Below are 20,670 nucleotides of genomic sequence, written 5' to 3' on the forward strand. Positions count from 1 at the left end.
GATTTGAGGTTTTTAAAACATAAATAGCCATATTAAGATCTTTGATATTTAACAGAGAGGTTTTTGAGTAAAACTTCACAGCCCTTTAAATTATTTTTTTGCACTAATATATAGTATACATTAATATTAAGAGAATTTTCTAAAAAAAAATAAAAAATTTCAATTTGCTTTGAACGTTTTAAAAATTACTTTACCTCTCTGAAAAAAACCCTGAATATCTTTAAGGTAGAGGGAGAAAAATCTTGTTAATCGTACAAATTTGCTTAGCTGCCTGGAAGAACATTTCAACTACCTGGAAAAATTTTAGGCCTTTGAAATATGTATATGCAAATCAATAATAATGAAGGTAATTTTCTGAAACACAGATCAGAATATTACATTAATAAAGGGTGTCCCAATAAGATCGCACGTTTTAATTGGTAAATAAAAGTCATAATTTATTTTAAGCTGAGTGTTATTTATATTTTAATATAAAGCTAATACACTGCAATTAAACGTAAAAAATAATATCTGGCAAATGGCCGCCTCGACTGTGACAGACTCTTATTCGTTTTGAGAAATTTTCCATTACATTTTCACATAATTGCGACCCAATTTCGCTAATAATACGTCTAATTTCGTTTTTTAACTGTGGAATTGTTGTTGGGTTATCAGCGTATACGAGGGATTTTAAAAAACTCCAAAGAAAAAAGTCACAAGGCGTTAAATCGCATGATGTTGCGGGCCAGTTCTGGTCTCCATTCCGTGAAATGACACGACCGGGAAACTTTCTTTGCAACAATTGAATTGCTTCACGTGTAGTGTGACATGTCGCACCATCCTGTTGCTACCACATACCGCACGTATCCATACCATCCAATTGAGGCCATAAAAACTCAGTGAGCATATTACGATAGCGTTCGCTGTTCACGGTAACTGCATTTTCAGCCTCGTCCTCGAAGAAGTACGGTCCAATTACTCCACCTGTCCAAAGTCCGCACCAAACAGTGACTCTTAATGGATGCATTTTCTTCTCATGAATGACTCTAGGATTTTCTTAGCCCCAAATTCGGCAATTTTGTTTATTAACAAAGCCATTAAGGTGAAAGTGTGCCTCATCGGTAAACAAAATTTTTTTCGAAAAATCGACATCTATTTGTTGTTTTTGCAATACCCAAGAAGAAAATGTACGGCGCGTCGCATGGTCCACTGGCTTTAATTCTTGGGTCAATTGAATCTTATAGGCATGTAAATGAAGATCTTTTGTTAGAATTCGGTGGATAGTGCTCTTCGAAATATGCAACACGATGACGGATAGATGTTCCCGGATTCTCGCCAACACTTTCACGGACTGCGGCAATATTTTCAACAGAACGGCTAGTACGGTGACGCACTGGTGTTTTTACATCATCAACAGAACCATTTTGTTCAAATTAGTCTTTGGACGGTCGTGTGATTTGGTGCGTCGTGTCGACCAAAAATGCCTCGCAATTTACGAACTGTTACCGCAAAACATTCTCCATATTTGTAGTGTGTTTTAACAATAATAATTCGTTGTTCGACCGTATATCGTTCCATGGCTACTAATCGCAAACTGTTTACATTATTTTTTTCAGTTTTTTTTTGACATACTGCGATAAAAAAAGAATGCTGCGCAATTCAAAACGTGCGTTCCTATTGAGACACCCTTTATAAATTAACTGTTTAGAAGATAGGCGCTTTTAATTTATTCCAGGCATTTAAAGAATTAAAAATAATAGTTTAACTCTCTGGAAAAAAATCATAACATAGACTATATTAACGAGACTAATTTTTACTATCTTGGACATACCAAAACATGCCTGATAATATCATTTTAGTTATTATTATTATTATTATTATTATTATTATAAGAAAAAACTTCAAATGCCTGGAAGAAATTAGGCCTGTAAGAAAATAAATTTAACTTCAATTCAGTAGAACAGGAAAAACTTGGCTTGCACTGCCTGTTTTTCTAGGTCGGTTTACTTTGAGAAAACTAATCCTGGCTAAAACTGCCTTGTGATCAGTTAACCCTCATCATGATCAGATAAACAGAAAGGTTATTCATTGGAAGGTTACCTAAGTTTGTCTACCAATAATTATAACAACCCTCAAATAAGAAAAATATATTTTTCTTTATTCGTTAAAATTTCTTTTTAGAACCAATTTAGCACTACCGCTAACCATGGCTTGTGATATTTTCCCGTGTACCTAAAATTCACAAAAGAATTCTCAAACTCTGACTAGAAGCAAACTTTGTTTAAATGGAGTCAATAAGAGTACTGCAAAGTGTGTTTCCAGGAAATGTTGAGTACCAAATTGTCTGGAAAACTACTCAAATGACATATTCCAAAAACGGTTTTAGTAAAAGACTTCAGTTCAATGCTAGCTGAATCAACCACAGTGAAAATTAAATTTAAAAATGTAAAGAGAAACATAAAATAAATGAGAAATGTTACTCGTTGGAAAGTAACCTAGGTTTGTCTGGTCAATAATCAAAAAATCTCTTAAATTAGAAAAATTTTTGTATTAAAGTCCAGTGCAACGATATATTAGAATGGTCACCCGTCAAAACACCAGCATTTTACTTCTCAAACAATGTAAATAGAAGGTGGATGACATTGTTTGGTAGGTGGAATGCTGGTGTTTTGACGGGTTACCATTCTAATATATCGTTGCACTGGAATTTAAATGACTATAAATGTATTTTTCTTTTTTTGTTAATTTTTCTATTTTCTACCATTTCAACATTATTGCTAATAATGGCATAGCTTAATGTACCTTAAACGCACATAAGAATTCTCTGACTTCTTAGAATCACAATATTGGCATAAATGAAGTCAATTAGAACACTCCAAAGGGCATTTCCAGAGAACTTTGAATACTAAATTATCTGGAAATCAATATAAATGATACAATTTAAGAATAGTGTTCGTTGAAAACTAATGATACATAATAAGTTGATCAATCAGAGACAAGAATATATTAAGAAATGGTAAAAACAACATAAAATCGGTGAGAAATGGCATTCCTAAGGAAAGAACTTTTATTTGTCACCCATTAAAGAGAGAAAAATTTAATTTTGTTTTTTGACATAAGAATTTTTTAAATAATTAAAATAAGAGTCTTTGTTCCAATGAATTCATTCCGAGCACCCCAAGACGTATTTCCAGAAAGTTTTGCGTACAGAATTTTCTGGAACAGTACTTAAATGATATATTCCAAAGGCGGTCTTAGTAGAAGGTTTATGGTTAATACTAGTGAATCAACCAGAGTAAGAATTCATTAAAAGAATGCTAAGAAAAACAGAAAATAGATCAAATATATTACTTCTTGGAAAGTTACTTGAGTTTGTCTTCCAACAACCAAAAAACTCCCAAATTAGAAAAACTCATTTTTCTTTCTTCATTAATTTTGCTATTTGTTACCATTTTGGCATTGCCTTGATATATTTTCCAATGTACCTTAAAATTACTAAAGAATCCTTAATACCAAATTATCTGCAAATGATTTATTTAAAAGATGATGTTAATGAAAGGCTTTAGGTATATGATAAGTACATCAAACAGATAAAAAAATGCGCATTAAAATGTTGTTAGAAAAGCATACAGTGGCTCCTAAAACTAAGAAAACTGTCAAGTTATAAAAAAAATATTTTTCTCTTAATTTCGGAAATTTTTAACATATTTGAATATTGGCCCATACATTTTACAGTTGGCCCAAAAAATCAGATAAGATTTTTTAAATTTATTTAATTTAAAGTCCTGGCTTAAATGAAGACAATCAGAGCAGTCTGGAGTGTATTTCCAGAGAATTTTGAATACTGAATTGTCTGGAAAAGTACATAAATGATCTATTCTCAATAATGTTGCAGCAAAAGGTTTAAGATTAATGCTAAGTAAATCAACCAGAGTAAAAATTAAATTGAAAAGTAAGAAAACAAAGCAAAGAAAAATATAAAATTAATGAGAAATGTTACTCGTTGAAAAGTTATAAAATTTGTCTTTCAATAAACAATGAAACTCTTTTAAATTTTTTTTTTCTGTTTTCCTTAATTTTAGCAATATATAGACTCGATATATTTGCCAGTGGGCCTTAAATTCACAAAAGAATTTTCCAATTTATTTGAATCAATTTATTGGTTCAAGCGAAGTCAATCAGACCACTCCGAAGGGCATTTCCAAATAACTTGGAATAGTAAATCATCTGGATATCCACATAAATGATACATTCAAGAAATGGTGTTAATAAAAAGCTCAAGTTCTAGGTAATCTGAACCAACCAGGGCGAAATCTGGATTAAAAAGTATAAAAAAAGCATAGACAGTAACTCTTTGTCAATTTTAATATTTTTAGCAATAAATTTATATTAAATAACAAAATTTGTCTAATTATTTTTTGTTGTACCCTGCCAATCAAAATTTAATAAAAACAGGCAATATTTCCGGCAACAATGAAGTATAAAATATTATTTTATAACAAAAAAGGGCATAAAACTGAATAAAATTTGTAATATTTCATAGGGCGCGCTGTATCCCTGCGGTTATAAATTTGTTTTTCTCTGAAAAGGCTTTTGTGTCATTATTTATATTGTATTAAGGTAACTATTACAACTACTATAATAAATATTAATCCTTATCTAATTTGGCTCCCAGGGGTTTACACCAGAGGTCTTTAGATTATACATTATGCCAATAATTAATTAGAAATCTGTCACTCACTAACGTTTCCAGACAATTCAGTGTTCCAAATTATCCGGAAAGGCCCTTTGGAACGCTCTGATTGGTTCCCTTCAAGCAAGTAGTTTGATTTAAAGATAATCTACTCAAGCCCTAAAAATGTAATCTTGGCAATTTTATAAAATAAATCACATACCGTAAATTTTCATTTCGTTTCGGCCCCCCACGGCCGATCCGGTTTCCACTCGAAGAAAATATTATGCAAATTGATCCCGTAGTCAGATGATTTAGGGATTTAGCCCCGGAGAAACCCTGGAAATACTTTCCTGGTCAAGCCAGTCAGAAAATGTCCCCGAGCAATATTTTCTTTTTTTTTTAGGATCCCTCTTGTAACCCCCGGAGGGACTTTTGAAAGTGGTCCGATAATAAATCGGGACCCGTAAGATGATATAAATTAAGTTTATGTTTTTTTTTTTCAAGGCCTACTGAATAATTTTCTTTAATCTAATGTTTATGCAAGTTTTTACGCTGGTTGATCCAAATAAAAATCGAATATAAACTGTTTATTAAACGAGCTCTGAAGTATGTCATTTACTAACATTTCCGGGGAAGCCAGTACTCCAAATTCTCTGGAAACGTAGTTTGGAGCACTCTCATTTGCTGCATTTCGATCAAGTGTTTGACTGAATATCTCCAAAACATCTTTAATACAATTTGGAATTTAATTGCAGAATCAACAATATATTTTCATAGAAAGTTCCTAATCTGTTTATATGTTTAAGTCTAATTTTTATCCTGGTTGATTCAAGTATCATAGGTCTTAAGCATTTAATTAAAATTTTCTACGAAACATATGTCTTTCTTGTATTTCCAGGGAATTCGGTATACCACATTCTCTGGAAAAGTACTTTGGAATCTTCTGATTTACTCTATTTAAATCAATGTTTTGATCGTAATCTTTCTCCTTCTTCTTGCCTTGATGACAAATCTGAACCAGTAAGATAATATAAATAAATTTAAAAATTATGTTATGCAAATTTGTAAGGAAAAAAAATAAAAAATTAACTATATATATATATACTTAATTTTTGGCTTGTCTTATACAGTTAAGTTTAAGATGACATAGAAAAGAGACTATATGCCCTCTAAAGGTGATCTACAGACCAAAAAAAATCAGCCATATGAACAATGTATTTTTTAAGGACTAACAAACGACTCTTGTTCTTTTTTTTATAATTATATTTTAGTTTGTGTCTTGGTTGGTTCAAATACCGTAGATCTAATGCATTCGATCAAATTTTTCTTTAAAATATATCTCCTTCTTGCATTTCCATATAATTCGGTATACCAGATTCTCTGGAAAGGTACTTGGAAATCCGTTAAATTATTCCACTTAAGTCAATACTTTGACCTTAATATTTTTCCTTCTTACCTTAGTAAGAAATCTGAACCAGTAATATGATATAAATAAGTTTAGAAATTATGTCATGTAAATTTAGTAGGAAAACGACAAAGAGACTAAAATTATTTTTAATTATGAGCTTGTCGTATACAATTAAGATAAAGATGACATAGAAAAGTGAAAAAATGTCCTTTAAGGGCAACCTACAGACTGGAAGTAATCAATTATATAAACAAAATATTTTTTAAGTGCTAACTTTTTTTTTGTTTAATTTTATATACTAGCTTTTATCTTGGTTGACTCAAATATCACAGATCTTACGCATTCCATCGAAATTTTCTTAAAAACATATATTTTTCCTGCATTTCCAGAGAATTCCGTATACAAGATTCTCTGGAAAGGTACTTTGAAATTCAGTAATTTATTTCATTTAATCCAATACTTTGACCTTAATATTTCTCCTTCTTACCTTGGTAAGACATCTTAACCAATAACATGATATAAATAAATTAAGAAATTATGTCATGCACGTTTAGAATGAAAAAGACAGACTAAATATTTACCTAGTAACAAAATGTCCTCTAGTGGTGACCTATAGACTAAAAATCATCAACCATATGAACAACGTATTTTTTAAGGACTAATCTTTTTTTTGTAATTTTATGTTCTAGTTTTTGTCCTGGTTGATTAAAATATCATAGATCTTACGCCTTCAATAAAGATTTTCTTTAAAACATATCTCCTTTTTCATTTCCAGATAATTCGGTATACCAGATTCTCTGGAAAGGTACTCTCAGATCCTCTCATTTATTTCACTTAAGCCAATACTTTGATCCTAATATTCCTCTTTTTTACCTTGGTAAAAAATCTGAATCAGTAAGATGGTATAAACAAATTACATCGTGCGAATTTGCAAGAAAAAGTCAAAAAAAATATACTAAATTTATACTTAATTATTAGCTTGCCATATACAATTTTAGTTTTCATCCTGGTTAATTTAAATATCATAAATCTTACGCATTCCATTGAAATTTTCTTCAAAACATATATCTTTCTTGCATTTCCAGATAATTCAGTACACCAGATTCTCTGGAAAGGAACTTTGAAATCCTGTGATATACTTTATATTAATCAAGGTTTTAACCTTAATAGTTCTTTTTCTTCTTGCCTTGATTACAGATCTGACCAGTAACATGATGTCAATAAATTTATAAATTATGTTGAGCAAATTCGCAAAGAAAGAAAAAAGAGAAAGAAAATATCTACTAATAAATTTATACTTAATTATTGGCTTGTTGTCTACAACTAAGTTATAGATGACATAGAAATGTGACTAAATATTCTCTAAGCGTGAACTATAGACCAAAAATAGTCAGCGATATGAAAAAAAATAATTTTTAAGTAGGACCGGCCTCCTATTCTTTATTTTTTGCATTTTTTTATTTTAGTTTTTGTCCTAGTTCATTTAAATATTATAGACCTTAAGTATTGCATTAAAATTTCTATAAAAAAATATCTCCTTCTTGCATTTCCAGATAACTCGGTATACGAGATTTTCTGGAAAGGTGCTTTGAAATCCTCTGATTAACTCCAAACAAATACTTTGACCTTAATATTTTCTCCTTCTTCTTGCCTTGATAACAAATATGATATAAATAAACTTAGAAATTATGTTAGCAAAGAAAAAAAAAATAACAAAATTTTTACTTATTTATTGACTTGACGTATGCAATTAAGTTATGAATAACCTAAAAAATTGACTAAATGTCCTCTAAGCGTCATCAACAGACCAAAAGTAATCAGCGATATGAACAAAGTATTTTTCTAAGGAGAACCGTTTCTTTTCTTTTTTCTAGTTTTTGTCCTAGTTAGTTCAAATATCATAGATTTTAAGCATTTCATACAAATTTCCTTTGAAACATATATACATCTTGCATATCCAGATAATTTAGTAAACCAAATTCTCTGGAAAGATACTTTGGAATCATGAAACAAATAAGCTGACTTTAATATTTCTTTTTCAACTTACCTTGACAATAAATCGGAACCAGTAGGATGAAATAGATAAATTTAGAAACCATGTTGTGCAAGTTTGGAAGGAAAAAACAAAAAAGACATATATTTACTAAATCTGTACTCAATCATTGACTTAATGTGCTTAAAGGATGGCCTACAGACTGAAAGTAATCAGTTACCAGAAAAGAGAATAAGGAGTAACGTTTATTATTATTTCCTTGCATTGATTATTATAGTTTTTATCCTGGTAGATCCAAATCTCATAGATCTTAAGTACCTCATTAAAATTTCTTTTAAGACCTTCCTTCTTATTGCATTTCCAGATAGTTTGCTATACCAAATTCTCTGGAAATGGCCCAAATGATACTCCAAAGATGGTTTATACACCAGAAATAATCAGACAAACATATTACGTTCATCCCATATGTGCTTATTAAGAATCTTCTGCTGAAAAATTGTGAATATCCCTCGATACTAACGGAATTTCAAATTTGGCTTTTAAAAAATGCCCCGCGAGCGAGTAGAACAAAACCCGTCATATTTTTTTGTCCTTTTCTGATTTTTTGGTACATAGATAGGTTTATAATCACGCCGATTGCGCCGTTTCAATTATTAACATTTTTTTTGGCCGTTCCTTTGTTTGATGGCCGGCTTTTATTTGTAAAACCGGATTGAAATCTACCGTCCAGATTCTATCGGGGTGGCTAAGCTTTTGTTTGGTTTCACTAACAGTTGGCACTGCGAACAAATAAACTGATTAAAAACTAGAGGGAATTTTATAAATAAAACACACTTTTTTTGGTGATCTAGAGTCATACTTGAAAGCAGTAAGTTTTCCAGTTAATTCACAAAAAAATCCATTAATCGGTTGCGTTATGTGCAATTTTATAGCGCAGTAAGCAAATCCCCGTTACCACGTTATAATCAGCATCAAAATAAATGGAATATACACCGTCAATTTACATAAACCGCATCACCCTTTTAATCTACAAGGTTGTTATTTGCTAAAAGCGCAACTTTTTTAACTTCGCCGCCAAACTTCACGGAACACACGTTTAATTTTGTTTACTATGGAGCTTTAACGTGGACTCAATCCGGTACGAGGGAGAAGCCGTTTTCATTTACAAAACGGCTTTAATTCGCTCGTTTTTTCTATATTCTTTGTTGGTGTTGTTGTTTTACGGCGATCTCAAATGAGGTGTATGTAAACTGCAATTGGAGCCTATTTTAGCCCTCTTTAGAAGCAATAAATTACTTCGAGTGCAAATTAATTTTATTTATTTTGGTTAAATGGTTTTAGTTTTTATCGTGGTTGATTCAGATAATATAGGTCGTAGGAGTATGACTAGGACGATCTCTAAAATTTGCCATCTACTAGGCTTTCCAGGTAATTTGGTATTCCGGATTTTCTGGAATAGCCACTTGGAGATCTCTGATTTACTTTGTTTAAGCAGAGGACTTTGATATTGGTATTTGTGCTGTTTCCTCTGTAGTGCTCTTAAGATATTGAGGAGACATGCCTTTAGAGATTTTTTCTTTGATTTAAGGAAAAATTTAAGAGGTATCAAGTTCCATCAAGTTAAAAGTAAAAGTAAGCAAATGATATTCGAAATGAGAAGGAGCCAATGTGTAAATTTTTTTAATTTAACGACAAACGTAAACGTTAAGTTAATGCTTAAAAGAATTTTTTTTTGTATCATTAAAAGAAAAAATTAAAGGAGCGATATTCTTTTTCAAACAGTTTTTTCCAATTTAAGAAATTTCTCATCGGAACTCTATATGAAAAACATAATGGAATATAATTTTTTGTACCTGAAAGAAATAAATAACGACTCATTAAAATGCCTAAAAGAAACAAATTCACAAATCCCACGTAAATCAAGTGAAATTTAAATTTTTAAAGCAACTAATTAAGATTGATGTTGTTTTGCTATTTAATGGAAAACCAATTATTGCAATTAGAAAATGGTAGTTTTAGTCTTAACGTCTTATAAAAAAATACACACTAAAAATACTTGAAATAAAATAGGCTTTATATTGACAAAGTGATGTAACAAAATATTCCTCAATATATTGTAATCAATCAAAGCTCAATGGTTGAATTAGATAAGTTAGATTATGAGTTTACCACTAAAAACATCTTTGAAAAATGTCACCTAATAGCCTTTCCAGATAATTCGGTATACCAACTTCTTTGGAAAAGCCCTTTACACTCTTTTGATATACTTTATAGCATCCAATACTTTTATTTAATTATTTATCTTTCTTCCTCCTTAATGCTCTCAAAGATATTACACATTTCTCTAATTTCTTTTTTCATTTTCATCTTTCTCATTTCTTAGGCATGGTAAAACTTGAGGATAATGGCTAAAAAGAAAGTAAAACTACTTAAAATTTAAAAAAATAAAAATAACGATATTCATAGTGATATGTTAACAAGACATTCCCCAATATATTGTAGGGATTCAAAGAAATAAAGTCTATTGTTGACTTAGACACGTATATCATAAGCTTACTGCCAAGACTGTCTTTAAAATGTGTCACCTAATAGCCTTTCCAGATAATTCGGTATACCAACTTCTCTGGAAAAGCCCTTCACACTCTTTTGTTATACTCTATATCAGCCAATACTTTTACTTAATTATTTATCTTTTTTCCTCTTTAATGCTCTCAAAGATATTAGGCGCAGACAATTCTCTACAGATTTTAGGACTTGGTTTTATTGATGCAAGGATAAGTTTAAGAAATATCAAGCTTCTTAAGTACAGTAAATCTAAACTACTCAAACCTTAATAAAGTAAAACTAATGATATTCACAGTGAGATGTTAACAAGACATTTACCAATATATTATAGTGATTCAAAGAAATAAAGTCTATTGTTGACTTAGGCATTTCCAGATAATTTGGTAATCTAAATTCTCTGGAATATCCCTTTGCAATCTTCTAATTAACTTCATATATAATTATTTTTCGTAAAATTGTAATTTTAATTTTGACAAATAAATATATTTTGAATTTAAATATAACCCAAAAATTTTCTTTAACTTTCTTGGTCTCCGGTGATCTTAAATATGTTGGTTAGTAGTTCCATCTTAAGTATAATGGTTAGAAATAAATAAGACTTCTCAAAAATTAAAAAAAAATCAGATTATTGACATTCATAGTGAGACGTTAACTGTTCTTTAATTAAGAAAATTTACTGTTCGACTTAAATAACTTAAACTATAAGCTTGTCACTAAGACTGTCTTTCAAATTTGTCATCCAGTAGCTTTTCCAGAAAATGTAGTATTCCAAATTCCCTGGAATTGCTCTTTGAAGACCTCTGATTTACTTTTCCTAATTATACTGAATTTATGATATTTATAGCGTCATGTTACCAAGGTATTGCTTATTATAGTGAAGTGATTTAAAGAAAACTAAATGGTGCACTTAGGTCATAAATATACCACTAAGAACATCTTTTCTGGAAAGGCTATTAGATGACATGTGTCATCTAATAGCCTTTCCAGAAAATTCGGTATACCAACCTCTCTGGAAAAGTCCTTTACAGTCCTCTGATTAACCTCTTATAAGCCCAGATTTTTATTTAATGATTTATCTTTTTTCCTCTATAGTACTTTAAGAGTTTTTGAGATTTAAGATACTTTTGTTTTTTAGCTATAGGGCGAAATAAAGCTTCAGTCAGTTTTTTACGTATTTTAGGTAAATAACTAAATCTTTCATGATCTTCAAACGTTTGATATTTTCTCCACGTAGCTGACGTGAATTTTTAGGTGTATTAAGGCCCTGGAATAATTTTTAATTTTTTACAGAATGTTGAAGTAATTTTAAAATGAGTTTTAAGCTCCTCAAATAATTACGAAGTTCCAAAGATTCTGTTGTCAGGTAGGTCAAGGCCAGCATTTTATTTTTCCAGGCAGTCCAATTGACTTTTTACATCCTGGAAGCAGTATTTTGCATCCAAAAGCCTGATTAAGAGCTAATTTTCTTTTAGGGTCTTGATAAATAAATTATTGTGGCTAAGTACTTAATTCAAGAAATGTTATCCAGGACGCAAATTTCGTAAGTAAAGTTATAACGAATCACCCTTGGTATAAAACAAGAGAATTTACGTTAAAAGCGAATTGAAAAGTTTCAAATCGATATTCGGCAATTTAAAATGCCCGCCACGCATACAATCCAGGCACACAGTAGATTGATTAATGATGATAGGGAATTCACGCTAATTACTTGTATTGTTGCTGAGACTTGAACCGAACGCCCTATCTTTGTTTACTATCTTGGAAGCCGAAATCCCATTAACCTGAAATTAATGGGCAAATTTTCTTTTTATATCTTTTTTGCGGAAAAAGTAGGGGAATTTAACAATTTAAAGACGTTCACTTCACGGTCTGAATTCACTTTTAGAATTTTTAATTAATTATTGACATGTCGTATTCGTAATTGATTCTTACGTAAGCGAATTCCAACTACCGACCATTAACAGAGCTGTCACAAAATAAACGAATAATTTTCAACTAAAACCTAACAGAGCATAAATACATTCGAGTGGCCCTAATTTAAATTGCAATTTAAATAATGCACGTTTATTTTCATTTTGAAGCCAACTATTTTTATGGAACGTTTTGATATATGAAAACGATTTATAAAATTAAATTAAAGTTCGCAATATTATGTAAACCAGATGTTTGGATGTTATTTAGAAGACAAAATAGGAGGCAAAAGATTAATTGAAACATAAAGTCTTGACTTAAATGGAGTTAGTTAAAAGACTCCAAACAGCATTTCCAGAGAATTCGGAATACTAAATTGTCTGGAAGGTTTGGTTGATGGTAAATTTCAAAGATGGTCTTAGTGCTAAGTTCATTATTCATGCTATATAAGTTAACCAAATGTTATTGCAAACGTTTAATATAACCTATTAAGGAAGTTTCTTTTAATATATATGTTCCCTTAATATACACTAGAATACTATAAAGGAAGAAAGATAAATATTTAAATAAAAGTATCGACTTAAGTAAAGTAAATCAAAGCACTTTAAATAGTATTTCCAGAAAATTTAGAATACTAAGTTGTCTGGAAAGGCTGGAGAATCACATATTCCAAATATAACTTTAGTGGTAATCTTAGGGTTTATATAATGCAAGTCAATTATTCAGTTCTCTTAAGGCAATCGAGGAATAAAGTCACACATTGTGATATAAAATCTTCACTTACATGAAGTGAGTTGGAGAACTCCAAGGAATATTTCCAGAGAATTTTGAATACTGTTTTATCTGGAAAGGTTAATGGAAAGCATATTTTAAAGATGGCTTCAGTGGTAGGCTTATGGTGTATATAATTCAAGTCAACCATTCAATTTTCTTTCAATCATTTCATACTCTACTTACCAAAATCTTTCAAAGAAGAAAGTCACGCATTGAAATACATGGAAATTTGAAATACCAAAATAACTGTAAAGGCTAATATATGGCATATTTTAATAATGGCTTTAGTAGAAGTCTTCTGGTCTATAAAAACCAAGTCAGTCATTTAATTTTTGGTTAAATCATTACAAACTTTTATTTAAATTTATTGAGGAAGAAAGTTATTCAATTTTGGCGTTTATCATGGATTAGATTTTGTTTTTCCAGGATTTTTATCGATCAAGTAAATATTTGTGGTTGTCTTTTTATAAGTTTTACAGTAGTTTTATTAATTGCAGGACCGCTGCTATTTTGTAAAGTGCTTAATTTTATTGTTTTCTTTTACTTATGCTTAAAAAATATTTAAAAAAAAGTAATTATTAAAAATTTAATTTTTTTTAATTTAAAATTAATATTTAAAAAATTCATAAATATGTAGAGAAATGTCTGCCTAGCACCTTTGAGAGCACTGCAAAGGAAGAAAGATAAATATTTAAATAAAAGTATCGACTTAAGTGAAGTAAATCAAAGCACTTCAAATAGTATTTCCAGAAAATTTAGAATACTAAGTTGTCTGGAAAGGCTGGAGAATCACATATTCCAAATATAACTTTAGTGGTAATCTTAGGGTTTATATAATGCAAGTCAATTACTCAGTTCTCTTAAGGCAATCGAGGATAAAAGTCACATATTGAGATATAAAATCTTCACTTAAGTGAAGTGAATTGGAGAACTCCAAGTGATATTTCCAGAGAATTTTGAATACTGTTTTATCTGGAAAGGTTAATGTAAAGCATATTTTAAAGATGGCTTCAGTGGTAGGCTTATGGTGTATATAATTCAAGTCAACCATTTATTTTTCTTTTAAGTATTTCACACTCTACTTCCCAAAATCTTTTAAAGAAGAAAGTCACACATTGAAATATAAAGCTTTAGCCTAAATAGGGTGAATTTAAGGGCTTCGAAGGATCTTTTCAGAAAATTTTAAAACCTAGCAAAATAACTGACTAATAAAGACTAATGAATTTTAAAGATAGCTTTAGTAGAAGTCTTCTGGTAGGTATATAAAAACCAAATCAGTCATTTAAGTTGTGCTTAAATCATTACATAAATTAAATTTTGTTTTGCCAGGATTTTGGATTAAGAAAATATCTCCCAAAGATTTGAAAAAAGGTTTTCTTAAATTTTGAGAAAATTGTTTATATTTATATTCAGAAATTATAAAAAAAACTGTTGTTTTGAGGATTCTTTTTTATTTTAACATAATTTTTTTGAATGTATTCTAGATTTACAATAATTTTTCATATTTACCAAGTTTTTAACAATGTATATTTTTTTGAATAAAATCATTCAAGAACCAGATTTTTTTCCAGAAATTTTGTATAATTTGGTACGTTTTCCAAGAAAAATATTTTCCAAGCTTTCCAGGCTTTTTATGAAATTCATCTATTTTTTTATAAGTTCCAACTCTTGAAAATAATTTTTTCTTAACGTAAAGTATCTTGGATTAAATGGAGCAAATCGGAGGTCTCCACAGGGCATTTTTAAGGGAATGTTAATTAACTAATTACTTATTTATTATTTATCCAGTGAAAATATATTCCACGATTCCTTTATTTTTGAAATTATTTTTTGTATTTTTATCCAGAAATTGGATAGTTTTTCTTGTATTTTGTTGTCCAGACTGTTACAGATTAATTTGGAGTAGTTTCTATTAGGAAAAAAGCTTATTTATTTAAGCAAGTTTAAATATTAAATTAATTATATGAACAAGGGTATTGATCCAGTAATTTTATTAATTCCAGGACTACTGCTACTTTGTAGTTGAGTGCTAAATTTTACTATTTTCTTGTACTTAAAAATTATTAAAAAAATGTAAATATTAAAAATTCAATTTTGTTTTAAATTTGAATTATTTAAAAAAGCAAATTCACTTAGAATTTTTGTAAAAAATAGTAATTAAAAAAAAAACTTAAAAAGATGCTGAGTAATACCTAAAAATGCCATCAATATACTCATTTAGATCAAATAAATCCCAGAAATGCATCAGGTTTATGTTTAATTTTAAAATTCTATATAATAATTATATTAATATAAAACAACAAAACGTTGGGAAGTGTATCAATAAAATACATAATTTTAAAGGGAATAAAAAATGCTTTTAAAATAAGTTATAAAAAATGCAAGTCCGTATTTAAAAAAAAATTGATAGCCGTTGCTAAGATATCAAACGTTTTAAAAAAAATTAAGGTTGAAGTTTTGTAAAGCACAAAAAAATATAAAACTTTGTAATTAAAACTTAGTTCCTAAAACCAATAGTTTTAGAAATAACAATTAAAATAAAATTTGGCGTTTTTTATAAATCACCCTGTAATTCACTAATACGCCAGAACATACACCAGAACAAGTGGAATTATAGCACTTTGAAAATTCGGAAAAAAGTCAATTTTCGACCCCGTTCTTGAGCCCAAAAATGGGCCACAAAAATGCGAGATCTTAGCTAATATATGAGCTACGACCTTGCGGATGGTCTCGTTGGATTCAGAAGGATGAAACTAAGTCAAAACCGTTGGAATTTTCCCGATAGTGCCCATAGAAGCCGAGATATGGATCTCCAAAATTTGGGATATTTCATTTTTAGGGTATACCCCCCCGTATCGAATTTTTCACCAAAAATTGATTTTTTTCGAATTTGAACCAACTATACCAGCGGCTTGATCCCATCACCTACAACACGAAAACACCGGGTTATAATGAGTTTCGAGAAAAACTAAGGGAATTAGAGCACTTTGAAAATGCGAAAAATCGATTTTCTTTAAACCCCAAAATAGCTATAGAAACCCCTATCAGCGGCTTATTCTTATCACCTACATTACGAAAACACCGGGTTATAACGGAATTCGACCAGAACAAGTGGAATTATAGCACTTTGAAAAGTCGGAAAAAAGTCAATTTTCGACCCCGTTTTTGAGCCCAAAAATGGGCTACAAAAATGCGAGATCTCAGCTAATATGGGAGCTACGACCTTGCGGATGGTCTCGTTGGATTCAGGAGGACAAAACTAAGTCAAAACCGTTGGAATTTTCCCGATAAAGCCCATAGAAGCCGAGATATGGACCTCCAAAGTTTGGGATTTTTCATTTTAAGGGTATACCCCCCCGTATCGAATTTTTCACCAAAAATTGATTTTTTTCGAATTTGAACTAACGATACCAGCGGCTTGTTCCCATCACCTACAACACGAAAACACCGGGTTATAATGAGTTTCGAGAAAAACTAAGGGAATTATAGCACTTTGAAAATGCGAAAAATCGATTTTCTTTAAACCCGAAAATAGCTGTAGAATCCCTTATCAGCGGCTTATTCCCATCACCTACATTACGAAAACACCGGGTTATAACGGAATTCGACCAGAACAAGTGGAATTACAGCACTTTGAAAATTCGGAAAAAAGTCAATTTTCGACCCCGTTTTTGAGCCCAAAAATGGGCTACAAAAATGCGAGATCTCAGCTAATATGGGAGCTACGACCTTGCGGATGGTCTCGTTGGATTCAGTAGGACGAAACTAAGTCAAAACTGTTGGAATTTTCCCGATAAAGCCCATAGAAGCCGAGATATGGACCTCCAAAGTTTGGGATTTTTCATTTTAAGGGTATACCCCCCCGTATCGAATTTTTCACCAAAAATTGATTTTTTTCGAATTTGAACTAACGATACCAGCGGCTTGTTCCCATCACCTACAACACGAAAACACCGGGTTATAATGAGTTTTGAAAAAAACTAAGGGAATTATAGCACTTTGAAAATGCGAAAAATCGATTTTCTTTAAACCCGAAAATAGCTGTAGAATCCCTTATCAGTGGCTTATTCCCATCACCTAGATTACGAAAACACCGGGTTATAATGGAATTCGACCAGAACAAGTGGAATTATAGCACTTTGAAAAGTCGGAAAAAAGTCAATTTTCGACCCCGTTTTTGAGCCCAAAAATGGGCTACAAAAATGCGAGATCTCAGCTAATATGGGAGCTACGACCTTGCGGATGGTCTCGTTGGATTCAGGAGGACGAAACTAAGTCAAAACCGTTGGAATTTTCCCGATAGGGCCCATAGAAGCCGAGATATGGACCTCCAAAGTTTGAGATTTTTCATTTTAAGGGTATACCCCCCCGTATCGAATTTTTCACCAAAAATTGATTTTTTTTGAATTTGAACTAACGATACCAGCGGCTTGTTCCCATCACCTACAACACGAAAACACCGGGTTATAATGAGTTTCGAGAAAAACTAAGGGAATTATAGCACTTTGAAAATGCGAAAAATCGATTTTCTTTAAACCCGAAAATTGCTGTAGAAACCCTTATCAGCGGCTTATTCCGATCACCTACATTACGAAAACACCGGGTTATAACGGAATTCGACCAGAACAAGTGGAATTATAGCACTTTGAAAATTCGGAAAAAAGTCAATTTTCGACCCCGTTTTTGAGCCCAAAAATGGGCTACAAAAATGCGAGATCTCAGCTAATATGGGAGCTACGACCTTGCAGATTGTCTCGTTGGATTTAGAAGGACGAAACTAAGTCAAAACCGTTGGAATTTTCCCGATAGGGCCCATAGAAGCCGAGATATGGACCTCCAAAGTTTGGGATTTTTCATTTTAAGGGTATACCCCCCCGTATCGAATTTTTCACCAAAAATTGATTTTTTTCGAATTTGAACTAACGATACCAGCGGCTTGTTTCCATCACTTACAACACGAAAACACCGGGTTATAATGAGCACTTTGAAAAGTCGGGAAAAAGTCAATTTTCGACCCCGTTTTTGAGCCAAAAAATGGGCTACAAAAAATGCGAGATCTCAGCTAATATGGGAGCTACGACCTTGCAGATGGTCTCGTTGGATTCAGGAGGACAAAACTAAGTCAAAACCGTTGGAATTTTCCCGATAGGGCCCATAGAAGCCGAGATATGGACCTCCAAAGTTTTATGATTTTTCATTTTTTAAGTATACCCCACCGTATCGAATTTTTTACCAAAAATTGATTTTTTTCGAATTTGAACTAACGATACCAGCGGCTTGTTCCCATCACCTACAACACGAAAACACCGGGTTATAATGAGTTTCGAGAAAAACTAAGGGAATTATAGCACTTTGAAAATGCGAAAAATCGATTTTCTTTAAACCCGAAAATAGCTGTAGAAACCCTTATCAGCGGCTTATTCCGATCACCTACATTACGAAAACACCGGGTTATAACGGAATTCGACCAGAACAAGTGGAATTATAGCACTTTGAAAATTCGGAAAAAAGTCAATTTTCGACCCCGTTTTTGAGCCCAAAAATGGGCTACAAAAATGCGAGATCTCAGCTAATATGGGAGCTACGACCTTGCGGATGGTCTCGTTGGATTCAGAAGGACGAAACTAAGTCAAAACCGTTGGAATTTTCCCGATAAAGCCCATAGAAGCCGAGATATGGACCTCCAAAGTTTGGGATTTTTCATTTTAAGGGTATACCCCCCCGTATCGAATTTTTCACCAAAAATTGATTTTTTTCGAATTTGAACTAACGATACGAGCGGCTTGTTTCCATCACCTACAACACGAAAACACCGGGTTATAATGAGTTTTGAGAAAAACTAGGGGAATTATAGCACTTTGAAAATGCGAAAAATCGATTTTCTTTAAACCCGAAAATTGCTGTAGAAACCCTTATCAGCGGCTTATTCCGATCACCTACATTACGAAAACACCGGGTTATAACGGAATTCGACCAGAACAAGTGGAATTATAGCACTTTGAAAAGTCGGGAAAAAGTCAATTTTCGACCCCGTTTTTGAGCCAAAAAATGGGCTACAAAAATGCGAGATCTCAGCTAATATGGAAGCTACGACCTTGCAGATGGTCTCGTTGGATTCAGGAGGACGAAACTAAGTCAAAACCGTTGGAATTTTCCCGATAGGGCCCATAGAAGCCGAGATATGGACCTCCAAAGTTTGAGATTTTTCATTTTAAGGGTATACCCCCCCCGTATCGAATTTTTTACCAAAAATTGATTTTTTTCGAATTTGAACTAACGATACCAGCGGCTTGTTCCCATCACCTACAACACGAAAACACCGCGTTATAATGAGTTTCGAGAAAAACTAAGGGAATTATAGCACTTTGAAAATGCGAAAAATCGATTTTCTTTAAACCCGAAAATTGCTGTAGAAACCCTTATCAGCGGCCTATTCCGATCACCTACATTACGAAAACACCGGGTTATAACGGAATTCGACCAGAACAAGTGGAATTATAGCACTTTGAAAATTCGGAAAAAAGTCAATTTTCGACCCCGTTTTTGAGCCCAAAAATGGGCCACAAAAATGCGAGATCTCAGCTAATATAGGAGCTACGACCTTGCGGATGGTCTCGTTGGATTCAGGAGGACGAAACTAAGTCAAAACCGTTGGAATTTTCCCGATAGGGCCCATAGAAGCCGAGATATGGACCTCCAAAGTTTGGGATTTTTCATTTTAAGGGTATACCCCCCCGTATCGAATTTTTCACCAAAAATTGATTTTTTTCGAATTTGAACTAACGATACCAGCGGCTTGTTCCCATCACCTACAACACGAAAACACCGGGTTATAATGAGTTTTGAAAAAAACTAAGGGAATTATAGCACTTTGAAAATGCGAAAAATCGATTTTCTTGAAACCCGAAAATAGCTGTAGAAACCCTTATCAGCGGCTTATTCCCATCACCTACATTACGAAAACACCGGGTTATACCGGAATTCGACCAGAACAAGTGGAATTATAGCACTTTGAAAAGTCGGAAAAAAGTCAATTTTCGACCCCGTTTTTGAGCCCAAAAATGGGCTACAAAAATGCGAGATCTCAGCTAATATGGGAGCTACGACCTTGCGGATGGTCTTGTTGGATTCAGGAGGACGAAACTAAGTCAAAACTGTTGGAATTTTCCCGATAAAGCCCATAGAAGCCGAGATATGGACCTCCAAAGTTTGGGATTTTTCATTTTTTAAGTATACCCCCCCGTATCGAATTTTTCACCAAAAATTGATTTTTTTCGAATTTGAACTAACGATACCAGCGGCTTGTTCCCATCACCTACAACACGAAAACACCGGGTTATAATGAGTTTTGAAAAAAACTAAGGG

General features: G+C 32.0%; 1 protein-coding gene across 3 annotated transcripts in view; it reads left to right on the plus strand.

Moving 5' to 3' along the window:
* LOC126750284 (titin) overlaps positions 1–20,670 on the plus strand; it is a 1,176,889-nt gene that overhangs the window by 263,704 nt on the left and 892,515 nt on the right. The window lies entirely within an intron of this gene.

Source organism: Anthonomus grandis, chromosome 2, assembly GCF_022605725.1.
Source record: "Anthonomus grandis grandis chromosome 2, icAntGran1.3, whole genome shotgun sequence".
In the NCBI taxonomy this organism is placed as follows: domain Eukaryota; kingdom Metazoa; phylum Arthropoda; class Insecta; order Coleoptera; family Curculionidae; genus Anthonomus; species Anthonomus grandis.